At 39.1% G+C, this 18,933-nt stretch overlaps 1 long non-coding RNA gene across 1 annotated transcript in view; it reads right to left on the reverse strand.

Moving 5' to 3' along the window:
• LOC105544222 overlaps positions 1-18,769 on the reverse strand; it is a 47,693-nt gene extending 28,924 nt beyond the window's left edge. Inside the window, exons 1-2 of the long non-coding RNA XR_001006732.1 lie at positions 18,635-18,769; positions 2,802-2,888 (exon numbers count right to left, since the gene is read on the reverse strand). This is a non-coding gene — a long non-coding RNA (uncharacterized LOC105544222). The remainder of the gene's footprint in view (positions 1-2,801; positions 2,889-18,634) is intronic.
• Between the last annotated feature and the right edge of the window lie 164 nt (positions 18,770-18,933).

Raw genomic sequence — 18,933 nt, forward strand, 5'->3', positions numbered from 1 at the left:
CATTTATACAATTCTTGAAATAACAAAATTATAGAAATAGAGAACAGATTAGTGGTTGCCAGGGCTTAAGACAGTTATAGGAAGGAAATGCAAGTGGCTGTAAAAGAACAACACAAGAAGAGATCCTTGTGGTGATGGAATTGTTCTGTATCTTGACTGCATTAATGTCAATAAGATTGGAGCCACATTTAGAATGGTGGAGTAAGGATTGCCAAAAACTGATTTCTCCAGAAAAGCAATGAGAGCACTGGCAAAAAAATTATTAAAATCAGTATTTTTAGAACTCTGAAAATTAACCAAAGGCTCACAAAAGTCTGAGGAGCATTTTCTCTCTCTCTCTCTCTCTCTCTCTCACACACACACACACACACAAATGGCTAAATCTCATAAGAAGAGCAAGCTTGATGGCATTTTAACTTGTCCTATTGCCATCCCTCTTTCTGCAGTTCCACAGTAGCCTTGGAAACCAACAATCTTCAATCATGGTAACCCTGAAAATCAGCAACCTAGCAGTCACTGAAGGGGGCAGAATGGGCTTGGAGTTCCCCTAAATGCTCATCTTCCATGAGTTAATCTTTGACTTGTCTGGCAGTTTCCCAGAAACCACAGGGGCTCTCAGGGTTGGTTTTTATTGGAACTGACTCAGGGTTAATTCACTGTGAACAGCCTTTTCTTTGGAGTATTTATTGAAAACGATTAGTGGCAACTGTTTGACATCTCGGGTGCCTGAGGTGATAACAGTTGCGGGAAGAAAAGATTATAAGGAAAAACTGAGGAATAAGATTTTTTTTTTGAGATGGAGTCTTGCTCTGTTGCCCAGGCTAGAGTGCAGTGGCACGATCTCTGCTCACTGCAAACCTCTGCCTTCTGAGTTCAAGTGATTCTCCTGCCTCAGCCTCCTGAGTAGCTGGGATTACAGGCATGCACCACCATACTCAGCTAATTACTGTATTTTTAGTAGAGACAGGGTTTCGCCATGTTGACCAGGCTGGTCTCGAACTCCTGGCCTCAAATTATCTGCCCACCTTGGCTTCCCAAAGTGCTGAGATTACAAGCATGAGCCACTGGGCCCAGCTGGATTAAGAAATTTATAAGTGTGTTTGGAAAACTTAATCAGATTCCTGGAAATGTAGACAACCACATGCATATACAGGTGACCACACGCATGTACAGGTTGTATTCCTGCCCAGAACTATGTGTGTACCCAGGAAAGGTTTGAGAAGACCTTAATCTCTAACCACTGGCAGACCTTGAGGTTCTGCACAAGCAGAAGTAAAGACTAAAGCAGAGTTGTCTAGTGTGTGGTAGAGCTTTATGGATATATCCCAACACACACAGAGACCTTTGGCAAAGGCTGGGAGACTTATCAATTCAAAGCATTTAAGAAAATATCTGTCCATTTATTACCTGATCACTAAGCTAAACAAGCAGAGGCTATAGTGGCCAAACGTTATAAAGAACACAGACTTTACAGAATTAATTTAGGAAAGTAACTAGACAAACAGAAGCAAGAGCAATTGCAACAGTAAATTCTGGGGAGGAGGGGGAATCTGATTTCCAGAGTTGTCACATTTTATTATTTAAAACATCCAGTTTTAAATAAAAGTGTATGAGATATGCAAAGAAACAGGAAAAATAACCTATACACAGTGAGGGCTGGGTCAGGGGAAGCAATGAATAGAAACTGTCAGGAAGCCCTGATGTTGGATTTAGTAGACAAAGACTTTAAATAGGATAGTATAAAGATGTTCAATTAAAGAAAACTATATCTACAGAATTAAAGAAGAGCATGAGAATAATGTCTCACTATAAAGAAAATATTGATAAAAAGATAAAACTATAAACAAGGACCAAGCAGAAATTCCAGAGCTGAAAAGTACAATAACTGAAATGAAAAATTCACTAGAAGAGCTCAATAGTAGATTCAAGCTAGCAGAAAGAAGTATTAGCAAACTGGAAGAAAGGTCAATTGAGATGCCCCAATATGAAAAACAGAGAGAAAAAGAATAAAGAAAATGAACAGAACTTCAGAGATCTGTGAAACACCATGAAGTGTACTATCATACATATAAAGGAAATCAAAGAAGCACAGGAGAGTGACCTAAAAATAATACTGGAAAAAAAAAGGCCCAAACTCCTCAAATTTGTGAAAAACATGACACATTTAAGAAGTTCAGCAAACTCAAAATAAGATAAACTCAAAAAGATTTGCCCCTAGACACATTATAGTCAAATTGTTGAAAGCAAAGGACAAAGGGAATCTTGAAAGCAGTGACAGAGAAGTAATTCATCACATAAAACGGATCCTTGGTAAAACTAACAGCTGATTTCTCATTAATGTCAATATCTTGATTGTGATATTTTCTATAGTTTTACAATTAGAAGAAATTTTACAAATTGGGAGAAACTGGGTAAAGTGTACATAGGATCTCTTTCTATTATTTCTTACAGTTGCATGTGAATCTATAATTATCTCAAAATTTAATTTAACATACTCCTGAAACAATACTTGAGTCCAAGATGAAACTGTAATAAAAGTGTAAAAATTATTTAGAAGTGAACAATGTTAAAAATACTAAGTATCAGCACTTGGGAAACAAAATAGTAGTGGTAATTCAAGGTAAACTTATATAGTCTTGTATGCTTATATTGGAAATTAAATCCTGAAAATGACATAATTAAGCACCCAACTGATGACAGTAGAAAATAAAGAATGAACTCAAAGAAAGTAAAAGGAAGCATATAAAAATTATTAAAGCAACAATCAAGAACATACAATAGCCAAGCACAGTAGTGTATACCTGTAGTCCTGACTACTTCGGAGGCTGAGGCAAGAGGATCACTGGAGCTCAGAAATTTGAGTCCAGTCTGGATAACACAGTGAGATACTATCTATAAAAACAAAATAAAATGGTATTTTAAAAAATAATTTTAAAAAGTACGATAGAGGGGATCAATACCAAAAGCTTGTTATATAGGGAAGAAACTAATAAAATTGACAAACTACAGGGGGCAGGGGGGAGGGGAGAAGAGAGAGGGAGAAAAAAATATTAGTAATGCAGAGGGGGCATAACTACAGATGAACCATAGATGAAAAAAAAAGTTTTTAAAACTTAGATGAACAAAATCTCAGGAAAACATACTTTAAGAAGAAATAAGTCCTATGACGAGTAAAGAAATTGAAGTTAGTAAAAATCTTCTTACAATGAAGCCATCAGGATTACATAATTTATATGATCCGAATGTCCCCTAAAACTCATGTTGTTTCAAGTTGAAGCAGTCTCACCAATATAATAGTATTAAGAGGTAGGTAATTCGTCTGTGTCAAAACAGGGAGGATAATAAAACAAAGAGGTAACCCCTTTAGCTAATGATTAATTCATGAAGTGGAGTCCTCATGAATGGGATTAGTGACTTTATAAAAGGGCCCAAAGAACTGGTCAGTTCCTTTTGCCCTTTCATCTCTTCTACCATGTGAGGACATAGTGTTCATCCCCTGAAGGAGGCAACAACAAGGCGCTAACTTGAAAGCAGAGACTAGGTCCTCACCAGACACCAAACCTGCTGGCACCTTGATCTTGGACTTTCCAGCTTCCAGAACTGTGAGAAAATAAATTTCTTTTCTTCGTAAATTACCCAGTGTCAGGTATTTTGTTACAGCAGCAGAAATGCAGTAAGACAGTGAATTCTACCAACTTTTTAAGAAACAGTTTATTCCAATCTTATAAAAACTCTTACAGAAAATAGAAAAAGAGAAAATAAGCCCAACTCACTTATGAGGTAAAAGACAATCTCACTCTGGAGCCTATATGTAAAAATATTAAAGTATTAGCAAACCAAATCAGTGAGATATTTTAAAAAGGTAATATATAATAACAAAGTCAGGCTAATCCAGGGGTGCAAGAATGGTTTAATATATATTATATATTTTTTGTAAGCAGAATTTTCCATTGCTAAGAGAATGGTTTAATATTAGAGAAACAATTCTTCACATTACAGATTAAAGAGGTACTTGATATGGAAAAAAACAAACTCAGTTTCTCCTACTATATCCTTACAACACAGAACACTTCTGTGACTCCAGGTCTGTGGGGGTTTATAACCACACATCAAGCAAGCAATCAGTTCTGCAGCAGATAACATCTGAGTGTCTTTTAGTTCTATTTGATTCTGACATTATCTACCTGGAGTTCTCTACCCATAGGTTGAGAGATCAGTCCTACAAGACTCCTCTCCTTTGGATGCAAGTTACAAGCATAGATTGTGCCTTACACTGTCAGAAACCTGAGTTTCTGACCAATTGGCTATAAATTGAGGGTTCCCATGACTCCCTCCTGGGGTTTGATTAATTTGCTAGAACAGCTCACTCAGCTCAGGGAAACACTTTACTTACATTTATCCATTTATTACAAAAGATATTACAAAGGATATAGATAACAGCCAGATGAAAGAGATGCATAGGATGAGGTATGAGAGAAGGAGCATGGGGCTTCCATGCTCTCTCCAGGCCTGCCAATTTCCAGGAATCCTATCTGGAAGCTCTCTAAACCCAGTCCTCTTGGGTTTTTATGGAAGCTTCATTACATACACATGACTGATTAAATCATTAGCCATTGGTGATCAACTTGAGCTTCAGCTTCTCTCCCCTCCTCGGATGTTGGGAGGTGGGCTAAATATCCCAATTCTCTAATAATGCCTTGGTCTTTCCTGTGACCAGCCCCCATCCTGAAGCTACCTATGAGCTGACAGCCACTAGTCATCTCACTAGCATACAAAGCATCCCCTTATCAATTATGATTATAACCCCCTTACCATGAAATCCCCTCCAGAGATTTCAAGGGTTTTAGGGGCTGTATGTCAGGAAACAAGAATAAAGACCAAATATATACTTCACAATATCACAAGGAGAAAACCAATTATTATCTCAATAGATGCAGAGAAAGCATTTTGTGATGATAAAACAATTAAAAGTAGAAACGATTTTCCTTAATTTATTAAAGAGTATCTAACATACCTTTATAGAAAACATCATTCTTGATAGGGAAATGTCAGAAGCATTCCTCTTAACTATGTAATCAGGGCTGGGCATGGTGGGAAGCTGAGGCAGGAGGATTGCTTGAGCCCAGGAGTTCAAAACCAGACTGGGCAACATAGTGAGACCCTGTTTCTACAAAAAATACACAAATTTAGGCAGGTGTGGTGGCATGCACTTGTAGTCCCAGCTACTCAGGTCGCTGAGGTGGGAGGATTGCTTGAGCCCAGGAGTTCAAGGCTGCAATGAGCTGTGATCACACCAGTGCACTCCAGCCTGGGTGGCAGAGCAAGATGCTGTCTCAAATAAATAAATAAATAAAATAAGTAACAAGATAAAGATTTATACTATCACTTTTTCTATCCAAAACTGTGCTAAAAGTTGGAGTGGGGTGGTGGAGACAGAGACAAAGACACAGACAGAGACAGAGAGAGAGAAAAATGATACCATATACATCCAGTGGACCCCAGTCTCTGGCTGGTCCCTTTAGATCCAGGCACCAGGCCTGCCTGCCCACTGATTCAGACACTAGGCCATGCTGTCCAGGGACTCCAGCAATAAGCCTTCTCATAGACCCCACCAGCTGGCCTGCCCAGAATCTCTGGACAAGCTGACTGGTGAAGGGCTTTCCTTGCTGAAGCCAGTGTGCAAAGACTGGAAGAGACGCCTACTTTTTCAAATACACAGACATCAACACAAGGCAATGAGGATCAAGAATAATCAGGAAAACATGACACCACCACCGAAGGAACAAAATAAAGCACAGTAACTAACTCTAAAGAAACAGATCTATGAACTGCCTGACAAGAAATTAAAAATAATAATTTTAAAGTAGATCAGTGAGCTACAAGAGAACACAGACAACTAAGCAAAATCAGGAAAACAAGACATAAAGAAAATGAGTGAGATGTTCAACAGAGATAGAAACCATAAAAAGAACCAAACAAATTCTGGAGCTGAAACACACAATGACTGAACTGAAAAAATTCCATAGACACCTTCAATAGCAGATTCCATCAAACAGAAGAAAAAAACCTGTGAGCTCAAAAACAGGACATCTGAAATTATTCAGCCAGGGAAACAAAAAGAAAAAATAGTGGAAAAGAATGAAGAAAGCCCATGGGACTTGTGGGATACCATCCAGTGAACCAATGTATGTATTATGGGATTCCCAGAAGAAGAGAAAGATAAAGGGACAGAAATAATATTTCAAGAAATAATGAGAGAGAGCTTCCCAAATCTGGAGAAGGAAACGAACATCCAGGTCCATTAATTCCCCCCAAAACCCAAATAGTTAAAGAGATTTTTACCAAGACACATTGTACTCCAATTCCCAAAGAGAGAATTTTGAAAGGAGCAAAAGAAAAAGACTTGTCACATCCAAAGAAACTCCATAACACTATGAGTGAATTTCCCAGCAGAAACCCTGTAGGCTAGGAGAGACTAAGATGATATATTTAAAGTGCTGAAAGAAAACAACAACAATAAAAACTGCCAACTCCAGCAAAGCTATTCTTCACATATCAAGGAGATATAAAGACTTTCCCAGACAAACAAAAGCTGAGGGAGTTCATCACCACTAGACCTGCCTTACAAACGCTAAGGAAAGTTCTTCAAAGTGAAACAAAAGGACATAGTCAAAGATATATCTGCACTCCACTATTCACTGCCACACTACTGACAATAGCCAAGATTTGAAATCAAAGTTTCCATCAATGGATAAATGGACACAGAAAATGTGATAAACACACACAGTGAAATATTATTCAGCCTTAAACAGAAGGAAATCCACCAGGAATGGTGGCTCACGCCTGTAATCCCAGCAGTTTGGGAAGCTGAAGCGGGAGGACTGCTTGAGCTCAGGAGTTTGAGTTCAGTCTTGGCAACCTAGTGAGACCTCATCTGTACAAAAAATTAAAAAAAAAATAGCCAGGTGTTGTGGCTCACACCTGTAGTCTTAATTACTTGAGAGGCTGAGGTGGGAGGATCACTTGAGCCTAGGAGATGAATCCAGCCTGGGCAACATAGTAAGACACTGTCTCTAAAAAAATTTAAAGAAGGAAATGCTGTCATTTGTGACAACATGGATGAACCTTGTAGGGTCCCCAGTTTCCCCTTTCTTTCTTTGTTCTGACTCAGGGACAGAGTGCCTTGACCATTCTATGGCCTGGCCAGCTGCATATTTTCTCCTACGGGCTTGAACCCAAGCTGGGACCTTGAACGTCTCCATGAACTGATATATTTGTTTAGGTTGTTGTCCAAAACACTGAAACGTCAACAAATTGCTAAATATGTAGAAAATAGCCTTGGCCCTGAGCTAAACTCCTTAAACCCCCATATAAGCTTTATAACCCAACCTCTTTGTTGACATACCTAGGTAGAACATCTTTTTTCTCACTGTCCATCATGAGGACTGCTGATGCACTCTGCACGTAAGTTCCCCTGATTAGTGCTTTAGACTGATCATTTTGGCATTTAATGCTTCTTTCTTTGGAATCCCTACTCTCTCCATGTTAGGATGGTTTGGTCAGTCCCTTGCAAGAACTTCTCTGCTGCCACTTTTGTGGGAACTTCAGCACTGGACTTGACTAGACAGAACAAATACGGAGGACATTATGCTAAGTGAAATAAGCCCGAGAGAGGCTTGTGGTAATCATTTCACAATGTATACAAATATCAAAACACCATATTGTATACCTTAAATATGTACAATTTTTACTTCTCATGTCTCAGTAAAGCTGGGGGGAAAAAGAAATTAAAGGTCTAATGTTTGAAAGAGAGGGTTGAAACTATTACTCACAGATATATAATTCCATAGAGAAAACTCTTAACCTGCCAAATTATTAGAAACAATAAAGGTTAGCAATGTGGCTAAATAAAAAATGAATATGCAAAAATAAATCATATTTTCAATACAACTAACAGGAGAAAATTTAAGATACTACTTACAGGCAGTAGTGGCAATGATCAGGCTGGATAAAATTTGCTTTCTAGCTTCCTCCTCCAGTCTTCTGTCAATTCTGTGAGCCCTCCTTAAACCCTAGAATTTCCAATAAATTCTTTTAGTGCTTGAGGCACAAAAAGGTTGAATTAATTTAAAAAAAATTTTTTTCTTAGAGTCTTGCACTGTCACCCAGGTTGGAGTGCAGTGGCGTGATTTTGGTTCACTGCAACCTTGCCTCCTGGGTTCATGCAATTCTCATGTCTGAGCCTCTCGAATAGCTGGAAATACAGGCACCCACTACTATGCCCTTCTAATGTTTTGTATTTTTAGTAGAGATGGGGTTTTGCCATGCTGGCCAGGCTGGTCTCGAACTCCTGACCTCAAAAGATCTGCCTGCCTCAGCCTCCCAAAGTGCTGGGATTACAGGAGTGGGCCACTGAGCCCAGCCTTGACCCCACCTTTCAAAAAAAAATTAGATCAGTTGAATTATTTTTTTTTTACTTGCAAGCACACATCCTGTAACTACACTATTTGATGTTTTATTTATTTATTTTATTTAGTTTTATTTTATCTGAGACAAGGCCTAACTCTGTCACCCAAGCTGGAGTGCAGTGGTGCCATCATGGCTCACTGTAGCCTCAACCTCCTGGACTCAATCGATCTTCCCACTTTAGCCTCCCAAGTAGCTGGGACTGCAGGTGGATGCCACCATGCCTGCCTAATTTTTGTATTTTTTTTGTAGAGACAAGGTTTTACCATGTTGCCCAGGTTGGTCTCGAACTCCTAGGCTCAAGCAATCTGCCTGCCTCAGCCTCCCAAAGCACTAGGATTACAGGCATGAGCCACTGCACTCAACCTTATTATTTTAATGAGATACTTGGATTAAAATATGTGTGTTGGGGTCCCCAAGATTACCCCCAAGTCCAGTGATTTTCTAGAAGGAATCACTGGACTCAGTGTACAGCTGTACTCATGACTGTGACACATTGAAAGGATACAGAGCAAAATCAGTAAAGGGAAAATACACAGAGAGTGAAGTCCAGAGGAAACCAGGCCCAGGCTTTCATGAATCCTCTCCCAGTGGAGTCACTCTTATCGGTTAGAGTGGTGGAGAACATGCCTAAAATCCAAGTCTCCAGATGCCAACTATGTGCCTGGTCTGGTTACCATCCTTGAAGGATCTGCTTACAAGATTGACTCACTGTAACCTTGAACTCTTGACTCAAGTGATCCTCCCACCTCAGCCTCCTGAGAAAACTGAGACTGCAGGCATGCACTACCAGGCCTGGCTAATTAAAAACAAAAAAAAGAAAATTAGAGATAGGGTCTTGCTATGGTACCCAGTCTGGTTTCAAACTCCTGGCCTCAAGTGATCCTTCCACCTCGGCCTCACAAAGTGCTGAGATTACAGCATGAGCCACTGCACCCAGTCTATATTTCTTTTTCATGTGTGATATGGTCTGGCTGTGCCCCCACTCAAATCTAATCATGTAGTTCTCATAATCCCCATGTGTCATGGGAGGGACCCAGTGGGAGGTAACTGAATCATCGGGTAGTTACCCTCATGCTGTTCTTGTGATAGTGAGTTATCAAGGTACCTGATGGTTTTATATGGGGCTTTTGCCCCTTTTGTCCATTCTACTTATTGCTGCTGCCATGTGAAGAAGGATGTGTTTGCTTCCCCTTCTGCCATGATTGCAAGTTTCCTGAGGCCTCCCCAGCCATGCTGAACTGTGAGTCAATTAAACCTCTCTCCTTTATAAATTATCCAGTCTTGGGCAGTTCTTCACAGCAGCATGAGAACAGACTAAAACAGTATGAGTTATCTTTCTTGGAATTAGTAATTCTCTGATTTAAAATTTTTATTTTCTATGTATACATTATTAAATCCATCCAGAAACTCTTCATCAATATTGAAAAACTTCCTCTCATATGGTCAAATGTATGTGTTAATCTATCCATTCCGATTGTTTCTGGAGTCCTTTGTCTTCTTACTCCAATGGTTTCACTTTAGACCTGCCACACAATTCTCTTCCTTGAATTTCCCTTCATCATAATCCATAATCCTGGGGATATCTTTTGCTTCTTTCTTATACTGAATCCTGTATTAGTCCATTCTCACATTGCTATAAAGAAATACCTGAAACTGGTTAATTTTTTATGTGTGTGTGTGTGTGTGTGTACATATGAGGTTTAATTGGCTCACAGTTCTGTAGGCTATACAGGAAACATGGTGGCACCTGCTTCTGGGGAGGCCTCAGGAAACTTACAATCCTGGAGGAAGGCAAAGGGGAAGCCCACACTATATATGGCTGGAGCAGGAGGAAGGGTGGAAGTAGGAGCCACACATTTTTAAACAACCAGATCTCATGAGAACTCATTATTGTGATGATAGTAACAAGGGGAAGCAGAAAATCTGTCCCCATGGTCCAAACACCTCCCACCCAGGCCCCACCTCCAACACTGGAGATTACAATTTGACATGAGATTTCGGCAGGGACTCAGATCCAAAGCCATTTCCTGGATCCCATGTATTTTACTTTTCTTGTTTTTTTTTTTCTACCTCATTTTTTGTGAAAAATGTCATGCAGTTATTTCCTGAGAAAGCATAGATAAATGTGAAATCTTGAATGTTTGAAAATGTCTATACTATTCTCACACTTGATACTTTGGCTGGGCATAGACTTTTCTATTGGAAACATTGTTTCTCAGCATTTGAAAGAGTTTTTCTAATTGCCTTATAGCTTCTTGATACCATTCTGATTCCTAGTTCTTTGTATCTGACCTGCTTTCTCTCTCCAAAAACTTTTTGGATTCTTTCCTTTTCTATCACTACTGTTCTTGGTTTAGATATTTTTGCATTTATTGTACCAGAGCACTGGGGGAGGCTTTCATTCTGGAAACTCACCACCTTCATTTCTGGGAAAAATTCTCATCTCTTTCTAGAACTACTGTAAATGGAATGTTGAGCTTCTTAAATTCATCTTCAAATTCTCTTTTTTATTCTCTTTTCTGTCCTATTTTCCATCTCCTTTTCTCTCTGGGAGACTTGTTAAACCTCACCTTCTAACTCTTCCATTACAGACTTTAAAATTTTTTCACATTTTTAATATTCAAGATTTGCTCTTTTCTGACTCCTTCTTTTCTGTCCTTTCTTCCTTCTTTCTTCCCTTTCTCTCTCTCTCTCCCCTCCCCTTGCTATCTTTATTTCTTTGAGAGGAGGTCTCTGTCACCCAGGCCAGAGTGCAGTGGTGCAACCTTGGCTCACTGCAGCCTCAACCTCCTGGACTGAAGCAATCCTCCCGCCTCAGCCTCCCAACTAGCTGGGACCACAGGCACAAGCCACCACACCTGGCTATTTTTTTTTTTTTTTCTTTGTAGAGACGAGGTTTCTCTATGTTGCCCATGCTGATCTTGAACTCCTGGGCTCAAATGAGCCACTCACCTCGGCCTCCCAAAGTGCTGGGATTACAGGTGTGAGCCACAGAGCCTGGCCTCCCCATCTTTTTTTTTTTTGAGATGGAGTCTTCCTTTGTTGCCCAGGCTGGAGTGCAGTGGCACTCTCTCTGCTCACTGCAACCTCTGCCTCCCTGGTTCAAGCAATTCTCCTACCTTAGCCTCCTAAGTAGTTGGGATTACAGGTGCCTGCCACCATGCCAAGCTAATTTTTTTGTATTTTTATTAGATACGAGATTTTGCCATTTTGACCAGGCTGGTCTCAAACTCCTGATCTCAGGTGATCCACCCACCTTGGTCTCCCAAAGTGCTGGGATTACAGGTGTGAGCCACCACGCCCAGTACTTTTTTTTTTTTTTTTTAAATGAAGACAGGGTATTTCTATGTCACCTAGACTGGTTTTAAACTCCTGGCCTCAAGCGATTCTCCCACCCTGGCCTCCCAAAGTGCTGGGATTACTAGGCATGAGCCATTAGCCCTAGCCAGCTACTCTTTGAGGCTCATAGAGATTTTTGTTTGTTTTCTTTGGTTCTCTATATTGTCTGTTTTCCCCGTTCTTTTTTCTTGGATTCTGACCTTCATGATACTTTCCTCATGTATCTGTTGGTTTTTGATTGTTTATTCAATGTTGAGGTAATTTTTTTAAAAGCTGTTTAAAACTCTGTGTGTTGGGGTAGGGGTGGGGAATGTTTGATACCAGGTGAGCTTCAGCATAAGGCAAAAGGTGACAGGCTGGATGTTTTAGTGAAGATGTTCCATCACCAGTATTCATAAATAGGTCTTTTCTCCATCTTCAGAGAGGAATCACGGAATTCTCTAACATTCTGTAATCCATTGCTTCCCAAACCTGAATACGCACGTGAATCATGTAGGGAGATCTTAAAATGCAGATTCTGGTTTGGTAGGTCTAGAGTGGGCCCTAAAATTCCACATCTTTAACCAACTCCCAGGAGATGTCAATACTATTGGTTCTTGGACAATAATCTAAGTAGCAAGGTTCTGGCTGTGGATGGTGGCTCACGTCTATAATCCCAGCATGTTAGAAGGCCAAGTTGGGAGCACTGCTTGAGCACAGGAGTTCAAGACCGGCCTAGGCAACAAAGTGAGACCCTGTCTCTTAAAAAAAAAAAAAATTATCGAGGCATGATGCTGTGTCCCTGAAGTCCCAGCTACTCAGGAGGCTGAGGTGGGAGGATCGCTTGAGCTTGGGAGGTTGAGGCTGCAGTGAGCTGTGATCACACCACTGCATTCCACCCTGTGCAACACAGCCAGACCCCATCTCAAAAAACAAAAACAAACAGCAGCAAAGTTCTAAAATAAACCTGGCTTCCAGTGTTTTGCAATGTGACTGGGGGAAGAGGCAGGACCCCTAAGAATTTTGATCTATGAAACATTTATTTCAACTAAAAGGATGGACTGACTAGAAATGTTTTCATGGAATTTCCTCTTAGCCCCCTTCTAGACCACCAGATTCCAGTAATTTGTACCAGATTTCCCCTTCCTCATCAGTCTAGGCAAGGAAATGTGATGGTGATGATTGGGGCTGGGGGGAGCATCTTATTATTTAATATGTAGAGTTTTCCTTTAATTTCCGTTTTCAGTGTGACACTTCATCCCCGTTTTCATTGGTTCCTGGTGGCCCCACGTCTAGTACTTCTTTAGTTCAATTTCTTGAGATAGTACATCTCATCTGCTGTTCTTTTCCTCCATTCTCTTTGTTCTTGTGGATTTCATTGTCTTGTGGATTTCTTTTATTCTTTACTAACATTATTGAAGTTAGGGGAGGGAGTGGGGACAAATGCATGTGGTCAAGCCAGACATTTTAACCATCCAATCATTAAACTTTTCCAGAAATGTCCCACTCATTGTGGACTACTCTTTCTACAGTGTACAATGTAAATTATAAATTGAATTTAAATTTGCCATCATTTCATTGTTTTCTATTTGTTTCACCTTTACTATATTTCCTTTTCTTTCCTTGACTTCTTTTAGGTTGGTTGAATTTTTTGTTCTTTTTTTCCTCTGTACTAGTTTGTGAGTTGCATCCTCATTTTTTCATTCTTTTAATGTTAATGATTAGTCTAAAAATTGCAACAGGTATGCTTTATCAACTTAATTGTGGTAAAATTTATGTAAAATAAAAGACAGCTACTCTGTACAGTTTAAGTTTTGGCAAAGGAATATACCTGTTTCTCCACCACTGCAATCAACTTACAGAATGTTTCCATCACTCCACAAAGTTTCCTCATGCCCTTTATAGTCCCTCCTCCCCTCCACATCCAGGAAACCACCAATCTACTATCATTATAGAGCAGTCTGCATTTTCCAGAATTTCATATAAATGGAAACATATATTTTATTACTACAGGTATTCTTGAGTAATCAAAAGCTAATATTAATCCTTTAACTTTACCTTTTTCTCAGAGAGTATTTTAATCCTGGAATTCTCTAAAATCCTCTACTTCACTGCTTCTCAACTTTAATATGCATATAAATCACTTACAGAAATCCTGCCAAAATGTAGGTTCTACTTTACTATGTGCTATTATTTTTGTGTATTTTCTCTCCCTTCAGTAAAATTATGCCAAGAAGATGGCTACTTTCAGGGTTGGTACTTCTGCTAAAATATGGAATTATATTTTATGGTGTCCTGGCTTCACTCACAGTTAAGAGTTTAGGATTTAATAGAAATCCTAACTAAAGGTTGAAATGATAAGACATTAGATCAAGTTGAACAATTTATACTTGTCACATACTACTTGCTTTCATGCTTGCTTGGTTTAGCATTCCACTGAGTATATGGCAAAATGTTCTAGCTAGAATTCAAGTTCAAAGAGGATAATGCAAGCCATACTGGATAGCTAATATAAACCACACTGTATCACACTCAAGCCTGACTAGAACTTAAAGCAGGGAAATTGAAGTCATTTCCTAGTTCTAAAAACTATCAGGGTCTCCTGCGCCTTCATGTCTAGCTCCCTACCCAACAGTCTTCATGCTCTGACTTTACCTTACCAGCCTTCTCTCTCATATCCCTCATTTTTGGGTCAATGGGCAACTGTTTCCTGAATCAATCTTATGGCATTCCATGTGTTAAAGACAAGACAGCAGACCCCAAATGGAGTCATTCATGCTGAGAGGTTCCATGACACCAAACCAAAACCTGTATTTTACTGTAAGATCTGACCCTTCAAGAAATCAGGAGAGAGATGACAGTCAAATCCCATGAAACCAACAAGATTTCATTTATATTCCTATAAAGAAAAATAGTCTTGACCAATCTGCTATTTGCTCATTGTTCCTGATTCATTTCACTTTTTCCTGTCTATAAAACTCACCTACTTGTTTAGCTCATAGGAGCTCCTTTCTATTTTGTAGACTGGATGTTGCTCAGTTCATAAACAGCTAATAAAAGCCAATCGGATCTTTGGCACTCATCTGTTGAAATTTTATTCTTTGATGCATTCTTTCTTTTTGCTCATGCTGGTGGCTCAGCCTGGACCACACTCCCTCCACCATGTTTCTAGCTGACACCTACTGGAGAGCTTTCAGGTGGAGCTCAGACAGCACTTTCTTCACAGAGCCTTCCCTCTTCTCCCAAACAGACGAGCTTACTCCCTTCTCCAAACTTTGCCACTTTGTTGGCATCTCTCTTGAAGTGCTTATATTGCGGCATGTTCCAGTTATAAATACCCTTGCTTTATACTGTGATTAGAATGTAAGTGCCTTCAAGTCTGAAAGCATACTCTTTTCACCTTTGTGGCCTTTACAGGCATAAAATAGAACCTTACCAGCAGCTCACAAATAATAATTGAATAAATAGGTATTTCAGTGTGACCAAAAGAGGTTCCAGAGAACTTGAGCTGATTCCATCATTTCTTCAATCCTCAGGTTCCCACCTCCAATAGGAGCTCCTGAGCGACCCTTTGCCACCCCTTAATTTGCAATGATTGTACCAAACTGTGAAAACCTTCCAAGTTTGAACTTAGATTCTTCTTCAATCTTCTCCTTTATTCTTATGTCCAATCAGACAAAACAGTTGCTTTGTCATCTGATATCTGATTTGACCCTTCCTTTTCCTCTTTCTCTACCACATTTTCCATCATTCTGCTTAATGCCTTTTTATTTTCATAATGCCTAATTACCTATAGTAAATTCTTCCAGGTTTACTGGATCTCCTGTTTTACTTTCTCCAATACATAAAGAGGATAACAATAACATTTTATAGAGTTAGTAAGTTGATAAATAAGATACGGTGTGCATATTGGACCTAGTTTGTACATGTACCTACTATCTCTTTGTAGAATCTTCTCCTGCTCATGTCCTCTGGTTTCAGGAGTTGATACATGACAAGCAGCATGTCCCTCTGGCCACAGTTATTGGCTCAGGATGGCTGAGAAATTGCAAGATACACTATGCTGATGACATAATTCGAGTCCCTTGACTTGATCTTGTCTATAGCTAGATGCACCCCTGCGCTTTCTGGTTATGAGAGCTGATTTTCTTTACTAAACTCACTTAAGTTGGTTTTCTGCTAAGTGCAACAAAGATCTTTAATAAATGAAGTATGTAAAGTACTAAGCACAGTACCTTGTACATAAGTGTTAGGTATTATTTTTATCATCCCTGTCCCCTTGCCATACCTCCTACCAAATTCAACCTTTTTCTTATCATCTGCCCATACATACCAGCTAGGATAATTTCCTTATTATTCCCTGCACATTTTCCCTTTGCCTGGACTGTCCGACAGGACATTTTACACTCTTTTCACCAATTCACATCCATCATGATTTAGAACTTGGCTTAAAGAAATCTCTCATTCTCCAAGAAGCCTTCTTTGAATAATGGTGGCTCCATACTCTTCACTGCCTTATCTATTTTTTCTTGTATGTGTTTTCTACTTATTTCTACTGTTCTGGATCGCACACTACTCAAGGCAAGAAAAAATATATTCTATCTATACTTGTGATCATTAGTCCCTTTCTAGATTGAGATTTTGTCATTATTTTCCTAAGAAACTTGTGCAGTATTAGACACACTCTAAGTGGTCAATGAATATGTTTTAGAAATACATAAATGGAATTAAATCTACAGGGTGTGGTATGTTATTCTATTTAAGACCTGTTGTTAACCTAGCTAAACTTTTCCCATTTTCTAAGCAAACTTTACATTCTTAAACCATTTTAATTAGTGTAAAAGTATCACAATGATTCCAACCTCAAATATTCCTTCCAACTGTGGTTTCAGAATCCTTTTAGTCAAGTTTCTAAGGAAAGAATATTCTATTAAAAATAATTTAACTATCAGTCAAGGCCTATTTTTTTTCTCATCATCCACATGTTATTAATCCAGTGGGTATTGTGTCTGACCCTTGAGAGGTTTCTTGGCCTGATAAACTAATGACAATAGTGAAGCATTAACAAAGATATCCTGAGATGCTGAAAAAAAGTGTGAGGGGGAAGTGTGAAAGAAAGAAGTGGGGAAAAGGTGATCTTTTTTTGTATTCATGTTTCTTTTAGTTTTAAATGGTAAAACCTTCTCCTATCCCAAATAAGTTGATTTCTACTTACAGCTGGACGATTTTTAAAAACAACTATTTGGAATTAAAGGCCCGCACCCCTGTTTGTTGAATTTAATTGCTGTATGGTTTATTGAAAAGGTCAAGGGCTAGTGAATTTAAACCGTTTAAAATAGCAAAAGATTAAAGTGAATTAAATGTAGTGCCTCTGGGATTTCTGATATATGTTCCAAATTTGTTTTTAATAATATAATTGTTCCATGTTACATTTAATATTCCATAACAGGGAACTGGTTACCTGTGCAGTTATGCTCATAGAAACCAATTCCAAATGTCAAAAATTAAAGTGAGGGCAACTGTAATGTTATGATTAAAAAAATAGAAGTTGAAAATGTTGAAAATGGAAGAGAAACACTTAGGTTGAATAAGGTCTTAACAGACCTTATTAAACTTTAAATAAAGCTTTAAACAGAAAAATCTGAAAAAAATAACACGCATTAGGTTGACTTAATGCCTTTTCAACAGCATTTAAATCATTTGACTTACAAATGGAAACCAATGCATTTTCTCAAAGTATTTATCCATTCATTTTAATGGAAAAAGATAGCTCCTGATCACACGAATGGGAATTGTGCTAAATAAATTTTGAGAACAACCATCAAGAAATAAAAGTTACTAGTCATATGTGTAAATGATTATTACATTTCATGTTTTAAAAGAACAAGAAATTCGATATTGTTTCTGTTAGTTTTCAGACTTTTTTTTTCTTAACTAAAAGTACTGTAATTGCCTCTGGGGCTTTCCCTTCCACAATTAATCATCTTTTTCTTCCACACCTTCTCTCCAAATGATTATTCCCCCAAGCTTCAGAACACTTGACATTAATTCATACTATTTCATCTTCACAGCTTTCAAAACATTGCCCTGCCCGTGCTTAGCTCCACAAGCCACCCCCCTTGCATTTAAAAAATTGGTTAACAGAAGCATTTTTGTACTATCTCTTTGCCAGAAGATGCTATTTACTTGGAAACAAATTAGTTTCCTTAATCAAACTTTTGAAACTCTCTATATTTAAATTCCTTAGTATAACAAACATCTATACTTCAAAAGTAGCAGTATGTTCACTTCAAACATTCAGAAAACTTGGATCCTAAGACTTTATCCTTCATCCTCCTGACTCTAGAATACATGTCCTTGATCATCAGAACCAAGCAAGAAATTGAGTCTCACCAGCTACACCACAAGTGCCGACAGAGGAAACACTTTCAAACTGTCATTGATCTCCACATTTATAGGTAGCTTATCCATACGTCCTTTATAAACATCATTATTTTTGGTGCTTAAGACTTCAGTCATACGAGGTAAGCTTTCCAGTTTATAGGCAAAAGGAGGTGGTAATGGAGGCCTTCTCTCCCTCCCTCCCTCTCTCTCTCTCTTTTTAAGATCAAAACAAAAGCCAGTTTGGTCTGATGCTGCCATTTGTCAAGCATCTTTTAGAAAGCCGCCTAGTGCACTGAATTAACCAAGTCAGGTTTAAAGTGTTTCCCATGCCCACAGTGACAGACCAGCTATCAGGCATACTTAAGCAGACTGTCAAACTTTTATGTTTACTCTTTTTAAACGGAAAGTCAGATTTTTTTTTTTTTTTTTTTTTTAAACGAATGTCTGGTGCGGAACAAGACGCTCACCTGTACACAACAAAGGCAGGTCTTTCTCGGCTGTCCTCACTGGGGGAGGGGACGGACAATCGCTAGACCTTTGTCCTCAGGTCCTGGGCATGGGGGTTGGGGGAGACGCGACTTTCTGGGAGTCGTGTAGGCACCTGCACCCAAGAAACTCCAGACCGGTTTTGACCTCAATGACTGCCCGGGCTTAACCTTTGGAGAGGCCCTTTAGTTCGGGGAGGGGGCTTGCTGCTCCAAACCGTAGCCACGTCACCCACAAGGACTGGGGAGGAAATGACTGACCGCTCAAGAGTCAGGG

Source organism: Mandrillus leucophaeus, unplaced genomic scaffold, assembly GCF_000951045.1.
Source record: "Mandrillus leucophaeus isolate KB7577 unplaced genomic scaffold, Mleu.le_1.0 Scaffold3, whole genome shotgun sequence".
NCBI lineage: Eukaryota > Metazoa > Chordata > Mammalia > Primates > Cercopithecidae > Mandrillus > Mandrillus leucophaeus.